Source organism: Thamnophis sirtalis, unplaced genomic scaffold (genome assembly GCF_051295495.1).
Source record: "Thamnophis sirtalis isolate CommonGarterSnake01/CBP01778 unplaced genomic scaffold, rThaSir2_p1.2 scaffold_3, whole genome shotgun sequence".
NCBI lineage: Eukaryota > Metazoa > Chordata > Lepidosauria > Squamata > Natricidae > Thamnophis > Thamnophis sirtalis.
The window spans coordinates 14,774,473-14,801,550 of record NW_028261383.1 but is presented as its reverse complement, the minus strand read 5'-3'; positions in this window follow the sequence as shown (position 1 = coordinate 14,801,550).

The window sequence follows — 27,078 nt, the reverse complement described above, 5'->3', positions numbered from 1 at the left end:
AAGGAAGGAAGGAAGGACCCATCGCCTCCTTGACATTTTCCAATCAACCGCGACTTCCGTCTTCAAAAAGCATCCTCGGGTCAGGCTGGTATGCAGGACACTTGGCCTCAATCGCTATCTCCCGCATGCGCGTTAGATGGTGAGAACAAAACTCCCTTTTTACAATCTCTCCTGTACTGAAAACTTCCCTTCCCAAATACCAGCCAGCCCAGCCTCCCCCTCCCCGTTTCAACGGCAGCCGAAAGCAAAGAGCGAAACAGAGGCTGACGCTCACAATGGAAGAAAGTCTTGCCACAAAAGTAAAGACAGCAGCAACCACCACCACCACCACCACCGCCACCAAAGAAAGCTGCTTCCATTCCGACGTGTTAAAAACAAGAAAAAAAAAAAAAGGTAAGGGGGAAACAATGGGTCCATTTGCTGGGAGTAGGTGACAAGCATCGGGGAGATAGCGGAACCATTTAACTCGACGACGACGCTTCTGTCTTTACACAAAGGGGTAAAACAGTCCAATCTACATGGAGGGAAGTATGCGGTGGACTACCCCAAGGCTCTGTTTTAGGCCCGGTACTCTTTGACCGCTTCATCGATGATTTGGATGAGGGAATAAACGGGGAACTTATCAAATGTGCAGATGACGCCGAGCCTCCAGAAGACAGGCTCAAGAATCAGAAGGATCTGGACAAACTCGAACATCGGGCGCTAGCTAATCAAATGAAATTCAATCGAGGGACACGATCTGGTATATGGTTGGCACGCTTACCTGTTATTCAACAAAAAATTGGATAAGAATTTTAAAAGTCATATTTTAAGAAATGCTTTACTGCGGGTCTGGAAAAAATTCCAATATAAATTAAATGACAAGATACCCACCCGGGTGGGCGATTCCTAGACACGCAATTGAAAATATGAATATAGCACAAAAACAGGATAGAATGACTTACGGTCAGCTTCTTATTTCAGAAAGGGGGGTACTACAATTAAAATCTTTAGAGGTATTAAAAGAGGAGAAGGTAGTTCAAACAGGGTTCCGGTATGGGCGATTACAGGCCAGGTGGAAAATAGATCAAAAAATTGGTTTTATTCAAGTTGAGGATAATCTGTTTAAACAAATAAGAGATCAAAGTTGAATGCGTATAAAGAGGATATATAACGTATTAATACAGATGGATTCGGAAACAGAATTAGTTAAAGATTGTATGATAAAGTGGGCTCAAAACATTGAAGAACAGATCATGCTGGATACATGGGAAAGAATCTGGGTAAGAAATGTGAAATTTACACAAGCTCAAAATCTGAGAGAAAATGTTTACGAGATGTTCTATAGATGGCATTTAGATCCTAAAAAGCTGGCTTCTCTGTATCCGAACTTACAGCCTAAATGTTGGAGATGTGGCTCTCTAGATGCTACTTGACAGCGGTGGAGACTAACTTGATTCTGCACCTAATAACGGCAGCAAGACTGTTGGTGGCGCAATACTGGAAGAAGGAAGACTTTCCTACAACTCAAGAATGGACGTTGAAAGTTACAAACTTAGCCGAGATGGCTAAAACATCGGCATATCTTAAAGATCACTCAAATGAGAGATATAAACGAGACTGGAAAAAAATGGATTGACTATATACAAAATAAATACGGGACCAAGAAATTCCAGTTAGCCTCTGCTTAAGATCAGAAATGATTTAAATTGTTTAAAGTTGGTTCAGCAAGAAGAAGCTAAGGTCAATGTAGAATGTTATTATTTTTTTATTTCTTCCCCCCCCCCCCTCAATGGATTTTAGACTGTGTTTGTTAGAAATCCATACCTTGTACTGGGTTCTGGGAAGTCGGGGGGGGGGGAGAGGTGGAGGAGGGTTGGGGGAGAGGGTGGAGGGTGGAGGGAGGGAGGGGTATATATTAGGCTAGACAAGAATTTGGTGGTAAACTAGAATTATTTTGATATACAAGAAATTGTATAGAAGAGTCAGAGAGCCCTGCCTGGAGAGTTTTGCTCTCCCTCCCCCCCCCAACTTCAGACCTGCTGCGAGAGATCGCCTAATTTGCTATTGCCTGCCTGGGCTGGCTGGCTGGCTCTCCTCCCCCCCCCCGTTGCGTTTAGCAACAATGTAGCTCCTTTGAGAGCTCTTTTCCTCCCTCCTCAACCAGCCCCGCCCGACTTCAGACCTGCTGCGAGAGATCGGCTAATTTGCTATTGCCTGCCTGGGCTGGCTGGCTGGCTCTCCTCCCCCCCCCCTTGCGTTTAGCAACAATGTAGCTCCTTTGAGCTCTTTTCCTCCCTCCTCAACCAGCCCCGCCCGACTTCAGGATTCTCTAATCTGTGATTCTGTGCGGGTGGAAAAGAAAAAAGGAAGGGAGAGGGTCTTTCTTAAAGATTTAAAACACCGGAGCGAATGCTTCAGAGGCAACGACAGTTTTCACGTGGAATTAGAAGAGTCAGAGAGCCCTGCCTGGAGTTTTGCTCCCCCTCTCCCCCCCCCCCCCCACTTCAGACCTGCTGCGAGATCGGCTATTGCCTGCCTGGGCTGGCTCTCCCCACCCCCTTTGCGTTTAGCAACAATGTAGCTCTTTTGAGCTCTTTTTCTCCCTCCTCGCTTCTCGGGGCTCCACCGATGGGGGAGCAAAGCCCAGCGCCAGGCTTTGGGCTAACGCAGGGGTCTGCAAAGTTGGCTGTTTTAAGACCGGTGGACTTCAACTCTCAAAATTCTGGAAGTTGAAGTCCACCAGTCTTAAAAGAGCCAACTTTGCGGATCCCTTGGCTACGTGATTGATGCCCTCGGAGTTGGAAAGAGGCGAGAGAGCCCGGTCACATGAGCCATGACACGACATCAGCTTTGTGACCACATTGCTGAGTAATAAAAATTCCAGTCCCACGTTGTAACGAAGGGGTGAGTACCTATATTTGATAACTCATTGGGATTTTCAAAGTCATTGAGAATATTTTTGCTTTTAATCTAATTAAACTTCCTATCTGTCAGTTTAAAATAGTGACTTCCATAGAGCAAACTAAAATCACTACTTTATAAACAAAAGGAAGGTGTTTTTTTCCTCTTATTTGGTTATGGCAGAGCCATTTTAACAATCTCTTTATATTTGCAAGTAGCGTGCAGTTTAGACGTTAGTTTTGCAGTAGTAGTAGGTTACTGAAACCCTCTGTACGGAGAGGAGCAAATTCCCACAAATTTTTAAACAGTCAGCAAGCATTGTGAACATGCGGGCAATAAATCCTTGAGTTTACAAATTAACGATGGAAGAAAACTCTTAAGATGTGAACGAGACTTTAATTATGGTGATTTTAATAATTTTACTCATTTAAAATAGCAAATTGCATATAATACATTCACAGAAGCATAGAGCGCATAGACAACTTTTGCAATGGAATGTTAACTCATTAAAATGAAGTATATCAAACATTTACTATTTTAATATTAGTGGTATTAAGTGCCATTTATATATTCATTTCAAAGCTCTTTTTTATTTAATCCAAAATGAATTTGAAAAGATCATTGTAATGATTGATAAACCCTAACCCTGTAGGTACATCATCGGTCAGCGCTGATGTCAAAACGTAAAGCTGGAGTAAATGTTGTTAGGAAGAAAAAGTGCAGCTGGACGTTTAAACTAGAATGGTTGGGACAAAGGCATGAAAACGTGCCGCTCAAACGCTATACTTTTCTGCCCACGCTGAAAAAAAATTAGAGGGAGGGAACATTGGTAGCAGGGTTCCGATATCTTGGGGGTTGCCACAAAGAGGAGGGAGTCAAACTGTTAAACTCCGAGGCGCCTGAGGGTAGAACGAGAAGCAACGGGTGGAAACCGATCGAGGAGAAGAGAAGCGACCGAGAACCGAGGAGAAATTTCCCGACGGCCAGGACAACCGATAGGCGCCGGTAGACCGGGACCGCTGCGCTTCGCGGACCCCCCCGGACCCCCGCAGCGGCACCTAGGCCACGGCGGAGGTCGGCGACCGAGGATCCCGTCCCGCCACGGCGACGTAGGCCGGGACCTCCGTCCTTGGCGGACCTCCCCGGGGCCCGACCGCGAGCGACGACCGGCTCTCCCGCCCGCCGCCGTCCGGGACCAAAGTGCCGCGGTCTTCGCCCGGTCTACCTGGAGGCCGGCTACGGGCCGCGGCCGCCGGGTCGGGCCGGCGTCGGCATCCGGGACTCCCGGCGTCCCTCGGCGCCCGAGGCGGAGAGACGCCTCGGCGTCGCCGGTCCTAAGGACGGGTTCGCCGGGTGCGCGGAGATTTCTGGCGACTGGGTTTTCAGAACCCTCGGAGGTACCGGTCTACCGCGTCCCCGACCGCCGGCGAGCGAACCGCGCGGCCGGACCCGTCCTCCTTCCCGCCTCTCTCCCGATCGATCGTGGACTCCCTGGTCGCCACGGGGAGGGACCTCCGCGGGCCGGTCCTCCGGGTCCGGTGTTCAGGCGGAGCGGACGCCTCCCCTCTCCGGCGACCTTTCGAAGCGTAGCCGCGGGCCCGGATTTTTCCCTCCGTCGTGGGGGTTCCGCGCCCGGCCTCCTCTCTGCTCGGGCTGTGCCGTGCCGTCGGTCCCGTGCCGCCCCAGGGCGCGGGTCGCAGCCGTCCTCGTCCGCGGGGTGGCTCGTGCGTCGCCTGCCGTCCCGGCTTCCCCGGCCGCGGCTCCGCGTCTGGCGTTCGCCCGCCTCCCCGAGGGTGCGACTTTTCTCTAGCGTGCGAGCGTGACCCTTCTTCCCAGAGAGACCCCGCTCTCCGAGGCCGGCCGGGAGGAAGCACCTTTGTTGGCAGGGTGATGTCTCTGCTTTTTAGTACGCTGTCTAGGTTTGACATAGCTTTCCTCCCCAGGAGCAAGTGTCTTTTAATTTCTTGGCTACAATCCCCATCTGCGGTGATCTTGGAGCCCAGGAAAATAAAATCTGTTACTACCTCCATTCCTCCCCCATCTATTTGCCATGAATTGAGAGGGGCGGATGCCATGATCTTAGTTTTTTTAATGTTGAGTTTCAAGCCAGCTTTTGCACTCTCCTCCTTCATCCGCATCAAAAGCCTCTATATGGTTTACCTATTGTGCACTTCTTTATTCCTTTTCTTTAACTTCTAGAGAAAGATGAATTTCTTCTAAGAAAATATGCTGCAAATTAACAACTGACATTCTATCCTTGTCATTTGTAAGCAAGATTGGGTCTCAGATCTGAATGTCTGCAATCACACAGAGTTCTACAAGTTTTTAGATTGCGACTCTCACTGCTGGCACCAGTTTCTCTACAAAAAAAATACAGGACCAAAAAAAAACCAATAATCCTGATTCACTGCAGATTGTTTATTCAGTATACACTGGAGGAAATTTCTTCCACGAAAATGGTAGGTGGGAATCCAACAAATGAAAACATGCATTCATATATCTACATTTCAGGAAAGGAAGATGAAATTATAATAGTACAGGGGTGGGTTTCTGCTGGCATAACTGCTGCATACGCAGAACATTAAAAATGAAAAAAAAAACACGCGATGACCAGGGAACCGGTTTGGAGGCGTGGCCGGCCTGGGTTGCTGCCAGATCCAGCGACCCAGGCCGGGAAACCCCTACCAGTTAACATGTGATGTAGGAATGAATATTCATATTTAGTAAGCATCAAGTTACTTCCCTACTCATTTACTGTTACTACCTTCAAAAAAGAGTTACTGTCTAAATAAAAAGAAACATTATCAGTTGCATATGCTATAGCGGTATTGGTAAAATGTTTGGAGAAACAAGCGTGTTTTCACATACAATCCTTCTATATTTCCAGCTTGTTAAAATCTACCCACTACTCTAAGAACTTGCTTTCCTTATAATCCTATTTCCAGTCACTCTTTAATGAATTGAAGCAAAACAGTTGGCCTAGTCATCCATGGAGAACATTGTGTATAGTTATTGTACTCAGAAATATTGGTTATGGGGTACTATTAAAACATCACAAGGTCATAACACCATACCTGAAATGTATCCTGACGCTTTCTCCCTTTTTGAATCGCAGCAGCCAACAAATTCATTTTGTATGATTGAGAACCTACAAATCTCCAAGGCACAATAATTGGTTAGTCCTTACATCATTGGTGTTCGTGAGAATGTTCACGTTGTAATAGCTAAGTAAATCAAGTGTTATCAAATGAGTGAATAAAATGTTGCAGGTTATACTTTGTATCATCCCGTGTCCTCGAACATCCCTGGGAACACTGCAAGAGCAAAGAATAGCTGATAGGCAAATATTTTCTGCAGATTGCTGCAGTTTCTACTTACATGTGTAACCTCAGTTCTAAGGACCATCCAGATGATTCTCTGTAAAAACCCTACATTTCCTCGCTTTTTGTTTTTAATGACGAAGAAAGAGATTTTTCAAGAGCATGCATTTGAATCACATTCAAAGTAGGTGCAGGAGACTTGCGAAACATGGCAAAAAATGAAGGAACACATTGCATACAGCAACAGCAAAGTATAAGTAATGTGATTATGTTCACACCATAGAAAAACAATTGTTTTAACCAAGAAATATCAGGTAACCATTTACTTAACCAAGAATAAGGAGAAAATTCATCATGTACATTATTTTTTATAGAAGCTTGTAAATTAGCTAATTCATCTTCAATAGTTCTATTAAGTGAATGAAAATACACAGCGCAAGCACGTTGACCAACTAAGCTGCAAAATCCACCTTGACAAGCTAGCAAATAGTCTATAGCAAAGCGTTGTTGAATTAAATCTTGATTAAGTTCTTCAATTTCATTTTGCAAATCTCTAATAATTGCAGCAGTAGCATTAATAGATTTCTCCAATCCGCATGTGAGACCTAAAATAGAATGTCTATTTTCTTGAGCTAATATTCCTGGGTATGATCCCAAAGAAATAGTTCCAGTTATTTCTCCAACTAATGCACGTCCAAAAGTAGGCAATGAAGAAAATTGAGTATCAATAATAACTTCATCAGAACATTTTGATCCCAGGGCTGCACGTCTTTTTCTAGTTGGTAAACTTCCATAAACACCCACTTGTACAGGTAATGACAAATATCCAATGGCAGCACATTGATAGTTCTGAGGGTGAACGTTAGTTGCATATTTGTCAAAGAAAAACCACATTGCAGGATCTTTTAATTGCCATCCAGCACAGATTGATCCACCTGTGTCAGTATTAGAAAAGACAGTTTGAAAAATAGGAAAATTTTCAGGATACATTTCAGGTATGGTGTTATGACCTTGTGATGTTTTAATAGTACCCCATCACCAATATTTCTGAGTACAATAACTATAATTCCCTACTTTATCTAAAATACGTTTAACTTTTAAAGGCTGCAAAGCACGTTTACAGTCCACATTAGCATTTTCAATAGCCAACTGACGAAGCAACTCTTCAGCTGCTTCCTGGTTATCCAACTGTTGATGCAAAGCTTTTGAAAGTCTCTCCACAAAATCAGCATAAGGTTCATTCACTCCCTGGCATATGCTAGAAAAGCTAACTTTAGGTTCTCTGGCTTGAGGAACCTTGAGAAAAGCCCTGAATGCACATTCAGAAACCACCGCCAAAGTTGCAGGAGGAAGTAAAACCTGATTAGGAATATCTGCAAACTGACCTGATCCAAACAACTGTTCTGCTGTGTAAACTCCACCACTACCTATAGCAGCTGCCTGAGAATAACGCAAATACTCACTTTCCCAAACAACATACTGCATAGAAGTAAAAATCATTCTAAACAATTGTTTCCAATCCTGCGGAATCATGGTATAGCCATTCTTAATTCCTTCCAAAAGACCTTTAGTAAAATTTCCAGTAATACCATAATCAGAAATAGCCTTTTTTAACTCCCTTAAATCTGAAATGGCAAACCTTCCCATTCAGCAATCTGCTGACCTGGTTGTGGCCCTGGTTGATATTGAACCGGACACACAGACAACAATTCAGCTAACTCTTCTCCAGAAATATTAACATCCGATTTACAATTTTCTACCATTTTCTGAAAAGCAGACCTTGGAAGAATATTAGCAGAAGGATGAGGAATAGGAGGAAGAGAAAGAGGAGGGGGAATAGGAGGAGGAGGTGGAGGAGGCTTTATCACAATGTCAGAAGAAGCAGAAGAAGGTGTTATTTCAGACTTAGATTTAAGATCAAAAGATGAAATTTCTTTTTCAGACAATGGAGGAAAAATCACAGTAGTAGAATGTTGAGAGGGAGGGGATGATAAGAAAGAAACAGAATCTTCTTTCTGACCAAACATTTCTACAGCATGCCGACACAAATGCCAAGCATGCAAAACATCTACATCTTTCCTAGGCTCAGAATGCAAAACCTTGCCAACTTTTTCCCAATCTGACAACTTCAGAGAGCCTTGTACAGGATAGAAAGGACAACTTAAAGCAATTTCACAGACCAGCCGAAAAAGAGCCTTTTGTGACACACATAACTCAGACTTCTTAAGAAGATACCCCAACTCATTAACATGCTTCCTTTGCTCTTGAGAAAGCGAAGATCCCATACTTACAGAAATCTTATAAAGTAAGATTGTAGAGCCCTTAGGCTGACGACGTCTGTCCTTCCCTGGACAAAGTATGGGTCCCTGTTCGGGCGCCAAAATGTAGCATTTAGGGTTCCTGAGGCTGAAGATGAAAGAATGTCCACTCATGGATAGCTGAATCAACCAAAGTTTATTGAGCATCCAGAATTGACATGAGAATCAACAGCAAAATTATTAATCATGAAAGATCATTCTTATAGTGTTTTCAGCTTCTTTGAGCTTTACGTATTATCTCATTATTGGCTAACAAATCTCCAAGGCACAATAATTGGTTAGTCCTTACATCATTGGTGTTCGTGAGAATGTTCACGTTGTAATAGTAAGTAAATCAAGTGTTATCAAATGAGTGAATAAAATGTTGCAGGTTATACTTTGTATCATCACGTGTCCTCGAACATCCCTGGGAACACTGGAAGAGCAAAGAATAGCTGACAGGCAAATATTTTCTGCAGATTGCTGCAGTTTCTACTTACACGTGTAACCTCAGTTCTAAGGACCATCCAGATGATTCACTGTAAAAACCCTACAATTGTGGATCATTTTCGGTTGGAACATGTTGAGAGCTGACATTCCCCTGTCTCACATTTCAACATTTCTTCTGGACGTAAGTTGATCCTTTGTATTCAGATCTGGCCTCAGAAGGATAATGAAGCATTTGGGGATGAAGATACAGCCCAGCAGACCAGCACTGGAGGACAAGATGGAGAAGACCTGAACGGCCACCATGTACTTCCCTTTGATGCTGAGATAGGTAGGCACAAAAGTCACCCAGACACTGCAGAAGACCAGCATGCTGAAGGTAATCAGCTTGGCTTCATTGAAGGCCCCAGGGAGATTCCTGGCCAGGAAAGCCACCACAAAACAAATGACAGCCAAGATGCCCATGTAGCTGAGAGTGATGTAGAACATGCCAAAAGCTCCTTCGTTGCATTGCAAGATGATCTCTCCAGGTTGAGAGTGGAGGTCAGAATCAGGGAATGGAGGAAAAACTCCCAACCAGATAGAGCAGATGATAATTTGGACAATAGAACAAAAAAGGGTAATAGAGTTGGCCAAGCTCTTCCCCAACCACATCTTCACTCGGTTTCCTGGTTTTGTGGCCAGGAAAGCCAGCACCACCATGATTGTTTTGGCCAAGAGAGAAGAAATGGCAACTGAGAAGACGATGCTGAACACCACTTGTTGTAGTAGACAGGTGTCTTTCCTTGGTTGACCAATGAACAGAAAAGAAGACAAGAAACAAAGCTGGAGGGAGACCAGGAGGATGTAAGTGAGGTCGCGGTTGTTGGCTTTGACAATGGGGGTTTCTCGATATTTAATGAATATGATTAATACAAACAATGTAGTTAGGAACAAGAATATGGCAAATGATAGCAGGATGATGGCCAGACATTCTTCATAAGCCAAGAATGTTATAACTTTGGGGATACATTGGACTCGATCCACATTTGGATATTTATCATCTGGACACTTGGTACATTTTTCTGTATCTGAAAAAACCCGAAAGAAACATTTCTTTAATATTCTATCCTTTCATCTTTACAAAATAATTTTTTGGGATGACAATTTTTAACAGAATTGGAGGGGACCTTGGAGGTCTTCTAGTCCAACCTCCTGCTTTAGCAGGATACTTCAGACAAATGGTTATCTAATCTCTTCTTAAAAACTTCCAGTGTTGGAGTATTCGCAACTTCTGGAGGCAAGTTGTTCCACTGATTAATTGTTCTAACTGTCAGGAAATTTCTCCTTAGTTCTAAGTTGCTTCTCTCCTTGATTTGTTTCCACCCATTGTTTCTTGTTCTACCCTCAGGTGATTTGGAGAATAGCTTGACTCCGTCTTCTTTGTAGCAACTCCTGAGATATTGGAACACTGCTATCATGTCTCCCCTAGTCCTTCTGTTCATCGGACTAGACATATCCAGTTCCAGCAACCATTCTGTATATGTTTTAGCATCCAGTCTCCTAATCATCTTTGATGCTCTTGTCTGCACTCTTTCTAGAGCCTCAACATCTTTTTTACATTGTGGTGACCAAAACTTGGAATACTGCAGTATTCCAAGTGTGGCCTTATCAAGGCATTATAAAGTGGTGTTAACACTTCACTTGATCTTGATTCTATCCCTCGCTTTATGCAGCCTAGAATTGTTTTGGGTTTTTTAGCAGCTGCTGCACACTGCTGGCTCATTTTTAAGTGATTGTCCACTAGGACGTCAAGAACCCTCTCACAGTTACCACTATTGAGCAAAGTACCACATATACTGTACCTGTGCATTCCTTTTTTCTTTTTTTTAAATTTTTTAAATTTTATTTTAAACACATAAGCACATCAACAAAAACAAACACATAACTTAAAAACAACATAGGAACAATAAGTTCCATTGTATATCATACAGCAGTTCCGAATCGGTTTCTTTGCAGTTAGTGTTTTCCCTACTATAAATTTCTATCTTTCATTCATAATCTCCTTATTCGTTATCCATTTGTATGTACATTTCTTTATTTATTTAAACTTAGCTACTTATGACCAGATATTATTTACCTATATTATGCAATATATTTTTACTGTCATTTGTTCTCTTACATACAGATTATAGATATACATTCACATAATTATTCTCTTTCTTTGCCATTCTTATATTATTATTATCCCATTTGGAAGGTTATAAGGTATAGTTTTGAATGCTTTGTTTACCATCCTTCGCACCTGCTAAGACACCACCTTGTTTTCTCTTTCTTTTCCTTTCTCCCTCCCTTCCTTCCTTGTCTCCATCCCCTTCTTCCTTTCCTTATCTCTTCCCTACTCCTACCCTTTTTCTTCTCCTTCCTACCTTCTCTCCTTCTCTTTCTTTCTCTTCCTCCCTGCTCTTCTTTTTCTCTCCCCTTACCCACCTTCCCTTACCTCATTCTTCTTCCCTTACCTCTCCACCACACTTCTTCTTCTTCTCCTACTTTCTCTCCTTCTCTTCCCCTCTCTTCGACCCTCCACTCCTTTCCTTTCCTTCGTCCCTCCATTCTCTACTTCCTTCCTCCCTTCCTTTCCTCCTTCTTCCCTTCCTTTCTTTTTCTATTGTTATAGGTGTCTCTTTCCGATCCCAGTTCATGTTTTTTTGGGGATGGTGTTTCCACACACCCAACTTTGTTTCATATCCTTTCCTTTTTTCTTTAGGATTCAACAGTCTATTTTCCAACTATCGTCCTGATTTGAATTAACAAATCTTGCCCCCCCCCTGTATTTCTTTCGTTAATTTATCCATTTCGGCACAGTCCATAATTTTTTTAATTATTTCATCTTCATTTGGGGTTAGTTTATTTTTCTACTTCTGGGCGAAAGCGATCCTTGCTGCTGTAAGTATATGTAATATAAGATATCGTCCAAATCATTGATGAAGATGTTGAAGAATACTTGGCCTAAAACAGAACCTTGGTGTACCTCACTGCATACTTCCCTTCATGTAGATGTAGTTACTCAGTTAGTCTCAGTTAATGAGTCAGTTAGTCTTCTATACAAATGGCACATCTTAATATCCTGGATTCAGAAGATGACAATCTTCTGAAATCTACTTGGCTGGTGGAGAAAACTGGCTCTGAAAATAATCTCAAATGGGACCAGTGGTATTATGGTTGTAATGAGGTGCATCCATAACTATCTATACCACCTCATTGTGGCCCAGCAATAAGCTCCAGTCATCCACAAAGGGAGGTCCATGTAGAGTACATTGCAATAATTCTTCCAGGAGGTAGATCTAAGAGAATTCCTCAAGTTTCAAACAACTCTGATATTCATAGAAAGATTAATGCGGAAAGAATGATCCAAAATAAAAAGCAGAAGAGATATTTTCTCTGGCAGTAATAAAGCTCATCCAATATGTCATACTCTCCTATCCCTAACCCTTTTGCTATTCTTCCATTTTGAAAAAAAATGGTGCAGTTTGAAAATAAACAAAAAAAAAAAACAGTTGAGATTTATTATCTCATTTCATTTTCTCTAGATGAATCCACTTCCATATACCTGCACTTTTCCTTGGTTTCACTCACCTTCCTGAGTGGAAATGGTCTCCTTTGGACAAGGAACACAATCATAGCAGCAAACTGGCTCTCCTTCTCTCTTTCGCTTGACAAATCCAGGATGACAATTTTCCACACATTTGGACTGAGGCAAAGGCTAAGAAGAAAATGGAATGCCACAAAAAATGTTTCTGCACTATGTAATAGCAATAGCAGTAGACTTATATACCGCTTCATAGGGCTTTCAGCCCTCTCTAAGTGGTTTACAGAGAGTCAGCATATTGCCCCCAACAATCTGGGTCCTCATTTTACCCACCTCGGAAGGATGGAAGGCTGAGTCAACCCTGAGCCGGTGAGATTTGAACCGCTGAACTGCTGATCTAGCAGTAGCCTGCAGTGCTGCATTTAACCACTGCGCCACCTCGGCGTATCCATGGAAAACAGAGGTAGATATGAAGTTTAGCTATGTAGACTGTGTGGGCTTCATAATCATATGCAGAGAAAAGCAACAAAGATGATTAGGGGATTGGAGGCTAAAACAGACAAAGGTTGCTGGACTTAGGTGTGTCTAATTTAACGAAATGAAGGACCAGGGTGTGACATGATAACAATAGCAATAGCACTTAGACTTACGTGCCGCTTCATAGTGTTTTTTACAGCCCTCTCTAAGTGGTTTACAGAGTCAGCATATTGCCCCCAACAATTTGGGTCCTCCTTTTACCCACCTCAGAAGGACAGAAGGCTGAGTCAACCTTGAGCCAGTGAGATTTGAACTATTGAATTGCAGCTACCAGTCAGCTGAAGTAGCCTGAAGTACTGCACTCTAACCACTGCGCCACCTGGTAGCAGTGTTCCAATATCTAAGGAGTTGCCACCAATGAGACACATTAAGGCTATAAGCACCACAAATACCAGCGCTTGAAGGTTTCTGACCAGTTTGATGGAGATACTAAATTATAGAAGAAATACACAACTCTCAGTGAAAGTTATCCACCATGGTGACTAAAATTAATTCTTTTGAAAAAGGAGAAAACACAGCAATATTTTACCCACCTTGTTGTGCAACTTTAGCCATGAAAGAGCACTTTGGTTGATAACAAGTCTCTGACTTTCAAAACTCCCCACTTTCCTTTTGATCAAACCCCCTGAAACCAACAAACACGCAATGTCCATGTCTGCAGTGACTTCTCCATTTTGGTCCAGGTAGAGTTTCCAAAGGGAAAGATTGTAGAACTCATTCTTCTCCAGAAAGGGATGGAACTAGAATGGAAACACCCAGGAATTTTAAAAGCAGAAGCCTTGGTTTCTTATCCTACCTGGTATTTTCATTTTACCTTTTTCCTTTAAATTTTATTTTATTCTCTTTGAAACATTAAAATACAAACTCCCAAAAAAGATGGAGGGAAGCAATACAAAAAAGAACTAGACAAGGCTACACAAAAATGTGTATAAAAAGAAAAAAAATGTCCATGTCATATACATACACAAACATATACATAAACATCCCTTTTAGCAACAAAAGCTATAATATTTTGTACCAGAACGTCAATGATGCACTAAAAAAGGATGGCCAAACTTGATAAGAATATTTGTGAAAATATCAAAATGGTAGATGATTGCTGATGGTCAACTAAATGTGAGTCAGCACTGAGATGCTCATGGAAAGAAGGCAAATGTATCCATATGAATCTCAGGAAGTGAACATTCTGGTTTGAGGAGACTCCAACTCAAGTCTCAGCTCCCCTTGCAGGGACAATGCTTGGAGAAGACATTTCACAAAACTTGGATCAACTTGGAACAGCAAAGAAGTCAAGGAAGAGATCAAAGGAGCTGCCCTTTGCCTTGAGGAAAGACCAGAAGGAGAAGAGCCATGTTGATCTACAGGATCTGAAAATCAGGAGTCCGGAAAGACCTTTTCCAACTAACACAGTGTCTTAATTGAGAAGGAAGGATGCATCACTCTTCCAATAATTGAAATAACTTACGCTGAAACTTAAGCTATTGGCCTCTGCTTCGCTTACTTGCTATTGGCTGCCATAGAAATGGGGAGGGTGGGGGCATGGTATTTGGGATGGGAATAAATGGTACAGGAGGTGATATGGAAAAGAGAGTTTTCTTCTCACCATCTTCTGCGCATGCTGGTGGCTGGTGTTTGGACCTGGTCAAGGTCAACCATCCTGCATACCAACATGATGATGCCTTTTGGAGATGCAATCCACATGACACCTAATGGAGTTGCAGATTGGACACTGGGGTGGGGTCATTGGAGGGAGGGGGCTGGGTTATCATTTGATATGTACTTGTTCGAGCCTTTCTGGCTCAGATCTTGCTTTACTTTTATTGCTATCTTTTCATAACCAGTAAAAGTATCTTAATTCCATGAACAATGGAGTTGGGAGTTTTCTTTCTTGGTTATTGATGGAGGCATGTCTGACATAAGCAGTTTTATTCCAAAGTCTGAGATATGGTAATATGAACTCAGTCAGAAGAGGGGAGATTCTGGTTGAATGAAGTGGGGAGGGGGCATCTTTAGAGGAAAAACAATTTTACAGCTTAGCAAATGAACCAAAGAAGTTAAGTCTCCCCTTCACTGATTGGCTTAATGTGAAAACAGAGCAGCCATCAGTTAGAGAATATTTAACAAGAACTCCTGCAGAAAGGAGGGGCTGGGCTGGATGAGATAGTTTGAGGACAGTGTAAGCATATAAAATAATGGAACCCTTCAAATGGTGGGGGGAAGTAAAGGTTTCCCCAGCCAGTTATGCTTGACTCTCTGTTTTTTGGCTGAGGGATCCAGCATTGTCTGAAGATATTTCCATGGTCATGTGGCCGACATGACTGTACTGTACATCAAGGTGCACCGAATGCTGTTATCTTCCACTGAATTGGTATCTATTTATCTATTTGCATTTATTTGCATGCTTAACCTCTGGCCGATAAGCCCAGAATCTTAACGGCTAGACCATCATGCCCCATTCAAATAAGAAAGTCCTAGAGGAGTAAAACTAATAACTTCTATAGGAAAAGAATCTCATTTAACCCTGAGTTAGTCAGGAATTGACAAAATTATATAGAACAAGTCTCCAAAAGTTGAAATTGATTAAATTACCCATCCAACTTTCTAAGCTGCCACCTTTGTTGATTTCCTTGTGAAACTGACAGGCAAACTACAGACATACAGCAGAAACTCCTGACGAGGAGAGGCTTAGGAAGGTTTCATGCTCTTGTTCTAAATGTAGCAAATGCAGTCTTGTACCAAAAAGGATAAATGTAATTAACCAAGTATGAACACTGATCTTGTGAAAGACATCAGATAGATCAGGGGTGTCAAACTCAGGGCCCGAGGGCTAGATCTGGCCCACGGGGTGCTTAGATATGACCCCCAGGGCCACCCTGGAAACAGCCCCTTTTTGCTGGCAGACCTCTCGGGCCACCACAGGCACCCTGACTTGAGTGACGTATAGCTGGCCACCCCCTGCCTCCCGAAGTCAAACACAATGCTGATGTGGCCCTCAATGAAATCGATTTTGACACCCCTGATATAGATTGATTGTAAATAACAAAATAAATCAGATATTTCTATAAATATCTGAGCCATATTTTACTCAGGGCCCTTTATTTGGACCTCTGTCCCAAGCAAGAGGCTCTCTATTTCTGCAGGAATAAACAGCTGAAGGTTTCCTTCCTTGTTCCAGCATGATTTATTGGCCACTGGCACTGTGGAAATAGAATCCGGCTGATGCTCAGGCCATCAGATGTTCTCAGAGTCTCCTTCAAATTAATGAGTAAAATTCTACAGTGCTAATCACAAACCATACGTACAGGAATATCTTTAAAAATGGAAACATCATTTAAAATTATTATTATTTAATATCAAAATATATCTGATGCCAGTTCCTTGGTAAAATATAATTGGACCAATTAGATTGATCAGACCTTTTGGTCTTTTGTAGCACAAGGAGGATGAGATGGTTCTCCTCCTTTTCTCATGGATTCCTTCCCCAACAGAGTTCTGTTTGCTATATCCCTGTTGGGATCCCATACCTGCCATGGCTGGAGTCTTGGAGCTTCCAATGTGTCTTGGACCTTCTTCCTTCTGCTCCATGATCTAGATGAATATGCTGCCTTCAGGATGTGGGCCAGAGTAATAAAGATAATGTAAATAGAATCACTATTTGCAATCTGGATCCTGCCTCTTTTCTCTTGGGTTTGCACTGGAGCTTTTTGGGTGCATCTTCTCCGGCCTTTGACAGAAAAGGCATGTTTTGAAGAAGAACAGTGAAAATACTGCTCTACAAACTGGGGATCCAGAAAGAAATAGGGCTGAAAAGCACCATATTTGGGGTTTAATTGTTGCAGAAAATCAAAGCTCCAAATACTATGGATGTATTTGAGATATCCATGATGATATATTAAATATTTTCCCAGAGTTGTGGTGATCCAGACTTTCCCTTCAATGGGTCCAGGCAAATCTTTAAGTGTTAAATGGAAAGTACGAAAGGTGCTTGAAACGATAATATATTCTGTGAAGTGAACAAAGACATTGACTTGTTTCCACTTAGAGCTGCAACCCCCGAGAGGTGCTTGATAAAGAGTCATTGGAATTTGTTGCGATATAACAACACAAATTCCATTTCTGACAAGCAAAGGAGGAAAACTCCTCAGGAAATTCTCTCCCTTTTCTGTCTCTGGAGCAAGGAGACCAATCAAGGTCCATCTGAAATGAAGGAGCAGTTGGACAATTGCTGCATACTGAAACCCTTCTTTGGGAAGCATCCGGTGGAAAAAAGGGAATTCACTTTTATCACTCAGAATCTCCGAAGCAATTTTATCCCTGATCTGAAAAAGCAATGAAAAATGATGAAGTTTGTTTTGATGAATATATTTGAATGGTTTGTTGATTAGTCATTGTTTATAATATGAAACACAGAATATTAATAAGACTGTATATAAAAACAGAATACAAGAAATAAAGTAAATTGGAATAACAGTAAAAATGCAAATTATATTTCTCTATTGCTTCACAATTAGATTCAAATATGGAGATATTAACTAAAGCATGTTGTTCCAGTAAAGGGCCCTATTATATTTGTCAGAGAGTTTGCAGCGTGACTACTATTAGGAGACAACCCAGGTGCATAATCCAGGAGATACATAACCCAGGTATAAGGACTATGTTGAAGCGTTGGATTATCAGCTGTTCAGCTTTAAATGGGAGGATATCAATCTTTTTAACTCTACACCGAGAACCTAGCAATGGATACCAGACACAAGGAGAGAGGCAATAGGACAGCTCCTGGCTGCCTTACATAAACAAACTGGCAAAGACTTTTGTGGACCCCTTCATAATCTTCAACTGGCTATACCAATGCTGATTCATCTTCATTGCATCAGCCTTACATTTCATCAGCTTTACAGTTGCATTAGCTCTACAGCTGGTCAGCTCTTAAATCTCGATACCTTAATAATATTTAACTTCTGAAGATTTACTACATCTTTCTCTGCTTCTATATCTGAGATTCTTTGGGCGGCAAAGAATCCTTCTTCTCTTTTATCTTCTTCTCCAGTGATACAAGAGACAGAGAGACCACTGCTCTTCATATAATTTGTCATTTGCATAATCCTAGATAGATGGATGGATGGATGCAGAGGTGGGTTCCTACCAGTTTGCACCTATTCGGTAGAACCGGTTCGTCAAATCTACCGAACCAGTTAGAAGAGGTTACACCAGTGGACCCGGAAAGCAGGCTACACCTAGAGAAGAGGTTCCAAATTTTTTTGAAACCCACCACTGGTCCTTGGATATGATTATTCTACACTATCATGCTCATATTTATAAAACTCAGTCCCTTTGTGAAAGGTAAGGATGATTACTGCGTTTGTGGTGCAATCAGAACATTGCGTGTGTTGAAGTTGTTTTGACGCAAACCAAAGATGCCTTTTAAAAAACAAGTTTACATCATATTCTTATGCATGCCAGTGCTGTGTGTGAGGTAATTTAAAGTGGTTCTGACAAGTGTCATCGGCATCTTCATATCCGGTCACATGGGTGGCAAGCCACTCCCACAAAGGAGGCCACACCCACAGAGTAGGTTCGAACAATTTTTGAAACCCACCACTGGATGGATGGATGGATGGATGGATTGATGGATGGATGGATGGATGGATGGATGGATAGATAGATAGATAGATAATAAATAAATAAAGCCTGCTTATTCTTCAGTTACAAATTCTTTGTTTACCTACCCATTATCAAATGTTCTCAAGAGGATCTGAGCGTTTACTTTAACCACAATATCTATTTGACGAATAGGACAATAGTTCCTAAGGTATATCATTTTTTGTATAGAACATACTATTGCCATCTTCTCCCCAACTATAGGCAGTATTAACTTATATATGTAAATCTACCTGCCAATAGTGGGACTCACAACCGGGAATATTCTTTGATTGGTTTAGCTGATGGAAAGTCCTCTGCAGAGGCTCCATTGTTCTTCAAGCCGTTTATGATGAATTTGATTATGAATACATCAAGGTAAAAAGTTGTTGACCTGTTGGCTCATAGGCTTGTAGCTTTCTAAATGAAGTAATGACTAATTACTGATTAGTAATTACTGTCAGTATGTTTTATTAACAATAGTTAAAATGGAGACTCTTATCATGACTACTGGATTTGTTCAGCATTGCAAAATATCTAATTCTAAGATGATGGACAAAATGTGAGCTTTTCATCATTTCTGCATCTTCTTATTGTACAGAATGGCTTTTGGGTTGAATAGAGAGCCTTTCCTCACCTCCACAAGTGTGCAACAGAAGCCCTCAAAGCAATGAGAATGGTGTCATGAGAAGATACATCTGTTTTGAACCATGCTCCTATCCTAATGTTATCTCAACAGCCAGCCATCATAGACCATAGTGAAAAACAAGCTCTTGAATTCCATAGAGAAGATATGGCTGGAATTTTATCATGCACTCACTACCACCCAACTCACTTAACAAAGTACAAAACACACACACACACACACACACCTGTGGAACTTTGTAGGTGCCTGCTAAAGTTGACATCTGGATGGAAATCTCTCTGTCAGCTGCATCAAGAAGAGCCAAAATGTTGTCCTTCCTTCCACAGCTGTAATTAGGAACATTGGCTTTTCCAGTAGAGAGCATGTTCAGCAAGGCATCTGAAGTGCCAAGTGTGTTCAAATAGTTATCATGGATGTTATACCCAAGTGTGAGATTGTATGTAAGCTTTACATTCTTGTTGACCAGTTGAGTAGTGAAAATAAAGCATTCTCTTCCTTTGTTATCATAAGGTACACTATTGTAAAAAAAGTTTAATAGATAATATCAGCATAACCAACAGTAATCATCAAATAACTTTTTTTTAAAACTTCATCCCCTCTGTCAACATGACTATTGAGTCTGAAGCAAATGCTCATCCAAAACCAGAGCAAATAACCTATCAGCATTAAATATTTGTGAATATTGTGACATTGAAAAAGAGATAGTCCTCTACCAATGTTAAGTATCATAAGATTCATAAGAATCAGAAGTGATACAAAATGCCATTCTATTTCAAGTCATCCTCTATTCCTACAAGAATCAGGTATTGAATTGAATATCAATGAGTGGGTATAAAAATATGGAAATGATCTGGTCAAGAGAAACTATGACAATGACTTCTTTAAGTCATGAAGTCTTTAATTTGTTGCAGGGAGGAAAATACCGTAGACTTCTTTTGGGTATTTTTTATGTCTTATCTTTACATTTGTGTCTCCTCCTCGAAGGGTTGTAAAATGCTGTGAACATAATTTACTTGGACTTCAGTAAGCATTTGATAAAGAAGACCATAACCTTCTACTTGATAAGATTTGGGATAAGAAAAATTTGGGTTAGACAGCATGATCACCAGATGGATTTGTAACTGGCTGACCAACCATATTCAACATTTAGTCCTTAACTGAACTGCATCTACTTAATGGAAAATATGCAGTGGGGTACCCCAAGGCTCTGTCGTTGGCCCAGTGTAAAGTACCCTAACAATGCCTGCTTCATAATAAGCAACCCAATATTGTAATACAAAAAGCAGTGATTGATTAACAGCTTCATTAGGCATTTTTCATTAGGCATTTCTTATTCGCAGCCATCTTTTTTTGCTTTCTTTATCTGCTTTTGAACTTTGCCCGTGTTTCTGTCTTCCCTTCATGTCATAAATGTCATAAATCACGTTATCCAATAGCTTCATTCATCTCAACCCAGCTAATGTAATCTGAGATCCAGCTCCGCTGATGCTCTGCATGGAATGTCAACACAGAGAGTTGACACCCAGTACACTTTAATAACTTCACAAATGATTATGAATGAGGGCGTAGAAGGACGGCTCATCAAATTTGCAGATTACACCAACTATCTTTAGGGCTTTAACTAACAAAATGAAATTCAATGGTGAAAAAAATAAGGTCTACATTTGGAGGGAGGGATCAAATGCACCAGTATACAATAGATGGTACCTATTCAATAGTAGTAATTGTGATAGGGATCTTGGACAATCACATAAACATGACCCAGTAGTGTGCCGCAGCTGCCAAAAACAGCCATCACAGTCTTAGGCTGCATTAGCAGAAGGATAAAACCAAGAAGCATTAGAACCACTTTAAAATGCCTTGAGAAGACCACAGTTTTGGTCAACACAATACAAAAAGGATGTTGAGGTTCTAATAATAGTACAGAGAAGAATACCAAAGATAATTAGTTTGTTGGAAACTAAAACATATGATGAACAGTTGCAAGTACAGAGCATTTCTAATACAATGCAGAGAAGCCTAGGGGTGGTATAATAGCAGTGTTCCAGTACTCCAAGGAGCTACCACAAAAAAGAGGTGGCCAATCTATTCTCTAAAACACCTGAAGGCAAAACAAGAAGCAATGGATGGAAACTAATCAAGGAGAGAACCAACCTAGAACTATGGATAAATTTCCTTTCAGATTGAAGAATTAATCAGTGGACAGGCTTGCCTTCAGAAGTTGTGGCTGCTCTCCCATTTGTCTGAAACAGAATAGGGTTTCCTGCTTGGGGCAGGGGTTGTAACAGAACACCTTCAGGGCCGCTTCCAACTCAGTTATTCTGTTATATTTTTAAAAAAACACAAAAGAGGGAGCCTCTCAAAATCAGAACAATTCAAGAAATTAGTTAATCCCTGCAATAGAGGAGTAAGTGGAATAAAAAGAAAAGAATGAGGGTGTTAGTAATGCAGATGGAGGGAATACAACGCCATTGCACTGAAAGACTTACAAGTAAGATTTACTGTGAGGAGCCATGTTGAAACTGAAAATGTTCTGTCCCATAGTAAATGCACTGGTGACTATACTAATGAGATGGTCCCCCGGCCTATAGTAGCTCCATGGTCTTTTCCCATCCAGGTGCTCCAAATGCAGTGAACACTTCATTCTAAGCTTCCCAGAGACTGACTGGGATACCAGCAGAAGCAGAAGCAGAAACAGTGAGTCCATAATTCATGAAGCTGAATCAATCCTCTGTTTTCAAAGAAGAGTTACATGAATTCAAAGCACTCTCACAAAATGAAATCTCCAGTGGCTTTCCTGTTTCGAAGAGAGACAAACTGAGCTTCACATGGAAAGGAGATAAAGCGCATTCAGCAGCATAGCCCCTAAATCTTGCACAAACTGTTCAGCATGAGTAGAGGTTTTTATCTTTTTTGATGCGTTCAATGTTGCTGTAGTCTGATGTTATATCACAGGCAATCACTGGAAAAATTGCAGCAGATGTCTCAAAGTCCAGGATCGGGATAATTACCATGAGTGATAATTTGTCCCCTGGGACCTCTGAACCTGTTCCAGGTCTCCATGTACAGAGAAAAGAAATATGTTTGTGAAATCTCACAGATACATCCCCAGGGACACTCTTCTACAGTGGTTGTCATCCTTCCTGTTAGGACATGACCAGAAAGTGATGCTGGAGGAAGATACTTCAATACCTGGGAAACTGACTTGTGAAGTCCTCCATTGTGAAGTCCTCCATTGTGAAGTCCTCCAGATCGAGTTTTTTTCTAGTGTAGATTTCTGTCACTTAAATCTAGTGCTCCCTGTCTTCTTAACACCTTGAACTCTGCCTAATATTAAGAGTAGGTCCTCTTTAGAGTTTTCTTTTCTAGGAGATCTCCATGTATTAATCCTAAATTGGAACTGATTTTAAAATTCCTTCTACATGGAGTGATTTATTTTATTTTCCATCTGTTCTAAAAATACAAAATTTTTGAATGAGAACTGACTAAGGGCAAGAAAGCATGGAAGAAAAGGATAAGTACCAAACACTTCTGGAGCGGGAGGAAAGGGATAGACTTTTCAAGGCCGGGAGGAAAGCATCTCCTAGAAAACAGCCAGAGACTTCCAGCAAAAAGAAGTGCATATCACGTCATAGAGGGAGAAGAACTTTTGTAAATTTTTATATTTTTAAATTCTATAAATTTAAATTCTCTGAATTTTTAAAAAAAGTTTTCAAATTTTCATTTTTTTTAAAAATCAATGTTTTAAAATTCTTTTTTCAAATTCATGCAGGTGAGTGTGGAGATTGAGTGGGCATGCACACATGGTAATAGCATGCATGTGCATAATTTTGGCATGCCGTAAGAAAAAGGGTTGCCATAACTGGTCTAGAGGCAACTCTAGCACTCTGAAACTCAATGAACAAAGCAAGAAACCCCAGCCTAAGCAAGAAGACTGCACCAAAATTAAACACAATAGAGAGCAAACAGTTTCTGTAAAAACAAATGACTCTACATTTGAACTAAAAAATCAATGGAAACATGTCAATTTTAGAAAAAACACAGCAACCAAGAGCAACACCCTACTATCTACCCTAACCCACTGCAATGAAGCCCTTCTGGAACTGAACAATCATTTTCATAGCTCCCCCCCCAAAGAAACTATGTAGACACCTATAAAAGAGCAGTCATCAATAGTTTCTTTTAAAAAAGAGGCACAACTCAGCATTCCTGTGACAGGAAGAAAAGCATTCCAGACTAGCAGAGGTGGGTTGCTCCTGGTTTGGCCCAATTTGGCCAAACCGGTAGTGGCGGTGGCAGGAGGCTCTGCCCACTCGCCCGGACACTTCTGTGCAGAAGCGTTACATGGACAAGCGAGTACGTCCACGAGCACGAGTGAACTGGTAGTAAACCGGTTAGGAACCCACCACTGTTCCCTAGGGAAAAAATATGAGTATTGGTGATAGGAGATTCTATTCGTAGTGAAACAGAAACTATAGTTTGTAGACTGGGCAGTCAATCCAAGCAGTATATTGTCTCCCCGGAGCAAAAATCAAAGAAGTAACTGGGAATCTTACTAAAATAATCAACCTCATGGATTATTACCCCTTTCTTCTCTTACACATGGGGATGAATGACATAACAATGAATCTCAAAACAAAAACAAGAGATTATGAGCAGCTGGGGAAGAAAGTTAAAGAATTAGGAATATAAGTAGTGTTTTCATCTATACCTCCAACAAAAGGCTAACAGCCAACAAGGGAGCAAAGGATTTTAGAAACAAACCACTGGATTAAAAGCTGATGTCGTCAAAAGAACTTCGGTTTCCTGACCATGGTCTGCATTACCTACATGAAGTGGTCCTGGCAAGGGATGGATTGAATCTCACAAGAACTGGGAAGAATATATTTGGAAAATGACTGGCTCATCTTATTAGACAAACTTTAAACTAAAATTGAGCAGGGAGGGGAGGAATCTTCATGACCTTTAAAACCTAATTCCAAGCAAAAAACCACTAGATAACCATGCTGTGGAACCTGGGTGTCACGCCCCACTCCACTCCATAATTAGGAAAGAAGACTAAGAGACTCCATGGGTTGGAAATCCAAAGTACTTTTACTAATTATAAATGGTAAGCGAGCAGTAGTGAAGCAGAATCTGAATAATATGGCGCGAAAGCAATTGATATATAGGAAAGCCCGTTCCCCCCCCTTAGGATCAAAGCTCCAGTCCAATCATAAGTCCTTCAAATGTCAGGTGTGAGATAACTTCAAAAAGACAGGCCAAAGATGGAATGTGAAGGCCGTTGATGCAGGCGGGAAACACATACGCATGCGTAATCCCAACGACTGGTACATCCTAGAACATTCCTCCAGCACCTCCATTAACCCCTCCCAAATCCACGCCCCCCCCCTCCCGTTTCATGGCAGCTGAAGCAACAGCAAAGCAGAAGCTGACATCCGGCCGTCCCCCGGAAAAAGGCTGTCAGGCCTGGAAGAAAAAACAAACAAAACAGACAAATAACAAAACAAATGAAAGAGGGAGGGGAGAAGAGTCAAGGCTTGTCGGGATAAGAAGCATAAAATCTCTGGAGTAAGCGGGGGGCACGAACGTGGGACTTATCAACCCATTCAGTGTGGGAGGGGGGAAAATGTTTCCAAGCCACAAGGTATTGGATGCGATTACGGTGCCGACGGGAATCAAGAATGTCACGAACTTCAAAATGATGTTCCCCATCAATAAGTAACGGAGCAGGTGGAGGGTCATCTGTGGGCCGTAGGTTGGACACCCGAACTGGTTTGATGAGGTTGATGTGGAACACCGGGTGGATACGGTTGAGATGTTTGGGCAATTGCAAACGAACAGAAACAGGATTGATAACTTTCACAATTGGGAAAGGGCCAACACACTTGGGCCCCAATTTCTTTGATTTTTGTGTAGTATGCAAGAATTTCGTGGACAAATACACTAAATCTCCAACGTGGTACTCATAGGGCTGAGAGCGTTTCTTATCAGCCTGCTTCTTATGAGCCTTATGGGCAGCGTCCAAGGTGGAAAGAGTCAGAGGCCAAAGGCGACTGAGACGTTCACTCCAGTCCGCAACGGAAGGAACCTGAGGTTGGGCCGTAGGCAGTTCGGGAATAGGAACAAAATCCTGGCCGTAAACGACCCGGAAAGGGGTGAAGCCCGTGCTGGAGTGAACCGAATTGTTATAGGCCACTTCAGCATGTGGCAACAAGTCAACCCAATCGTCCTGTTGATAATTGATGAAACAACGTAAATATTGTTCAAGGACGGAATTAGTACGTTCACAGCCGCCATTAGTCTGAGGATGGTAGGCGGAGCTAAGGCCCTGGGCGGAACCAATGCGTGTGAGGAACTCCTTCCAAAATTTAGATGTGAATTGGACTCCACGATCGGAGATAATACGGTCGGGAACCCCATGTAACCGGTAGATGTGGGAAAGGAATAGTTTAGCCAACGCCTTGGCGGAAGGAATTTTGTGGCAAGGCACGAAATGAACTTGCTTGGAAAACAAATCAGTGACCACCCAGATGACGGTGTGCCCCTGGCTTTCGGGAAGCTCAACAATAAAGTCCATAGAAATCTCCTTCCAAGGGGCAACCGGGCGAGCGACGGACTGTAGAAGTCCCTGCGGTTTCCCCGGCTTTTTGGCGGTAGCGCAAACCGGGCAACTGGCCACATAAAGTTCAATGTCCTTTTTTAAAGAGGGCCACCAGAATTGTCTCTTTACGAGGTGCAAAGTTTTCACGAACCCAAAATGACCCGCCATCCTGGAGTCATGAGCGCGACGAAGGACGACAAGTCGTAGGGAAGCGGGGATGTATAATTTAGCACCAATCCACGGTAGATCGTCCCTCATGGTGCACTCGTCCCGATGGTTCAGGAACCAGTCGTCTTGAGGAAGAGCCGCTTTGAGGTCAGAAAGGAGATCGTGAGGCACTTCCTTTTGAGCTTTGGTCTGTTGACGTGTGAGTACGGAGCTGCCAAAAGCGGTTGGACGATACTCAGTTTGGAACAATTATACTGAGGTAACCGGGACAAAGCATCGGCCATGAAGTTCTTTCCGCCCGGGATATACTTTAGAGTGAAATTGAAACGGTTAAAATATTGGGCCCAACGCATCTGTTTGGGGGAGAGACGACGAGGTGTGCGCAACGCTTCCAAGTTCTTGTGGTCAGTCCACACCTCAAATGGGTGTTTAGAGCCTTCAAGGAAATGGCGCCAAGTAGCGAGGGCCCAACGGACCGCAAAAGCCTCTTTCTCCCAAACCGCCCAGCGCCGCTCCGTGTCAGTGAGTTTACGTGAGGTGTACGCGCAAGGCTGTAAGTTACCTTGGTCATTGGCTTGTAGCAGAACGGCCCCAACGGCGACATCACTGGCATCAGCCTGGACGACGAACGGCTGGTTGAGATCAGGATGTTTAAGAACTGGTTCAGCGGCAAAAAGGCGTTTAAGTTTTTCGAATGCCGCCTGGCATTCCATGGTCCAGTCCAAAGGCTTATTGGGTTTAGGCTTCGGGTCGCCTTTAGTCTTGAGCAAATTAGTAATAGGGAGAGCAATGTTGGCAAAAGAGGGAATAAATTGACGGTAGAAATTAGCGAAACCCAAAAATTTTTGCAATTGTTTACGAGTTTTGGGCGCGTCCCATTCAGTGACCGCCTTCACTTTTTCAGGGTCCATTTCAACGCCATCAGGGGAGATACGGTAGCCCAGATAGTCAATAGTCGTTTGGTGAAACTC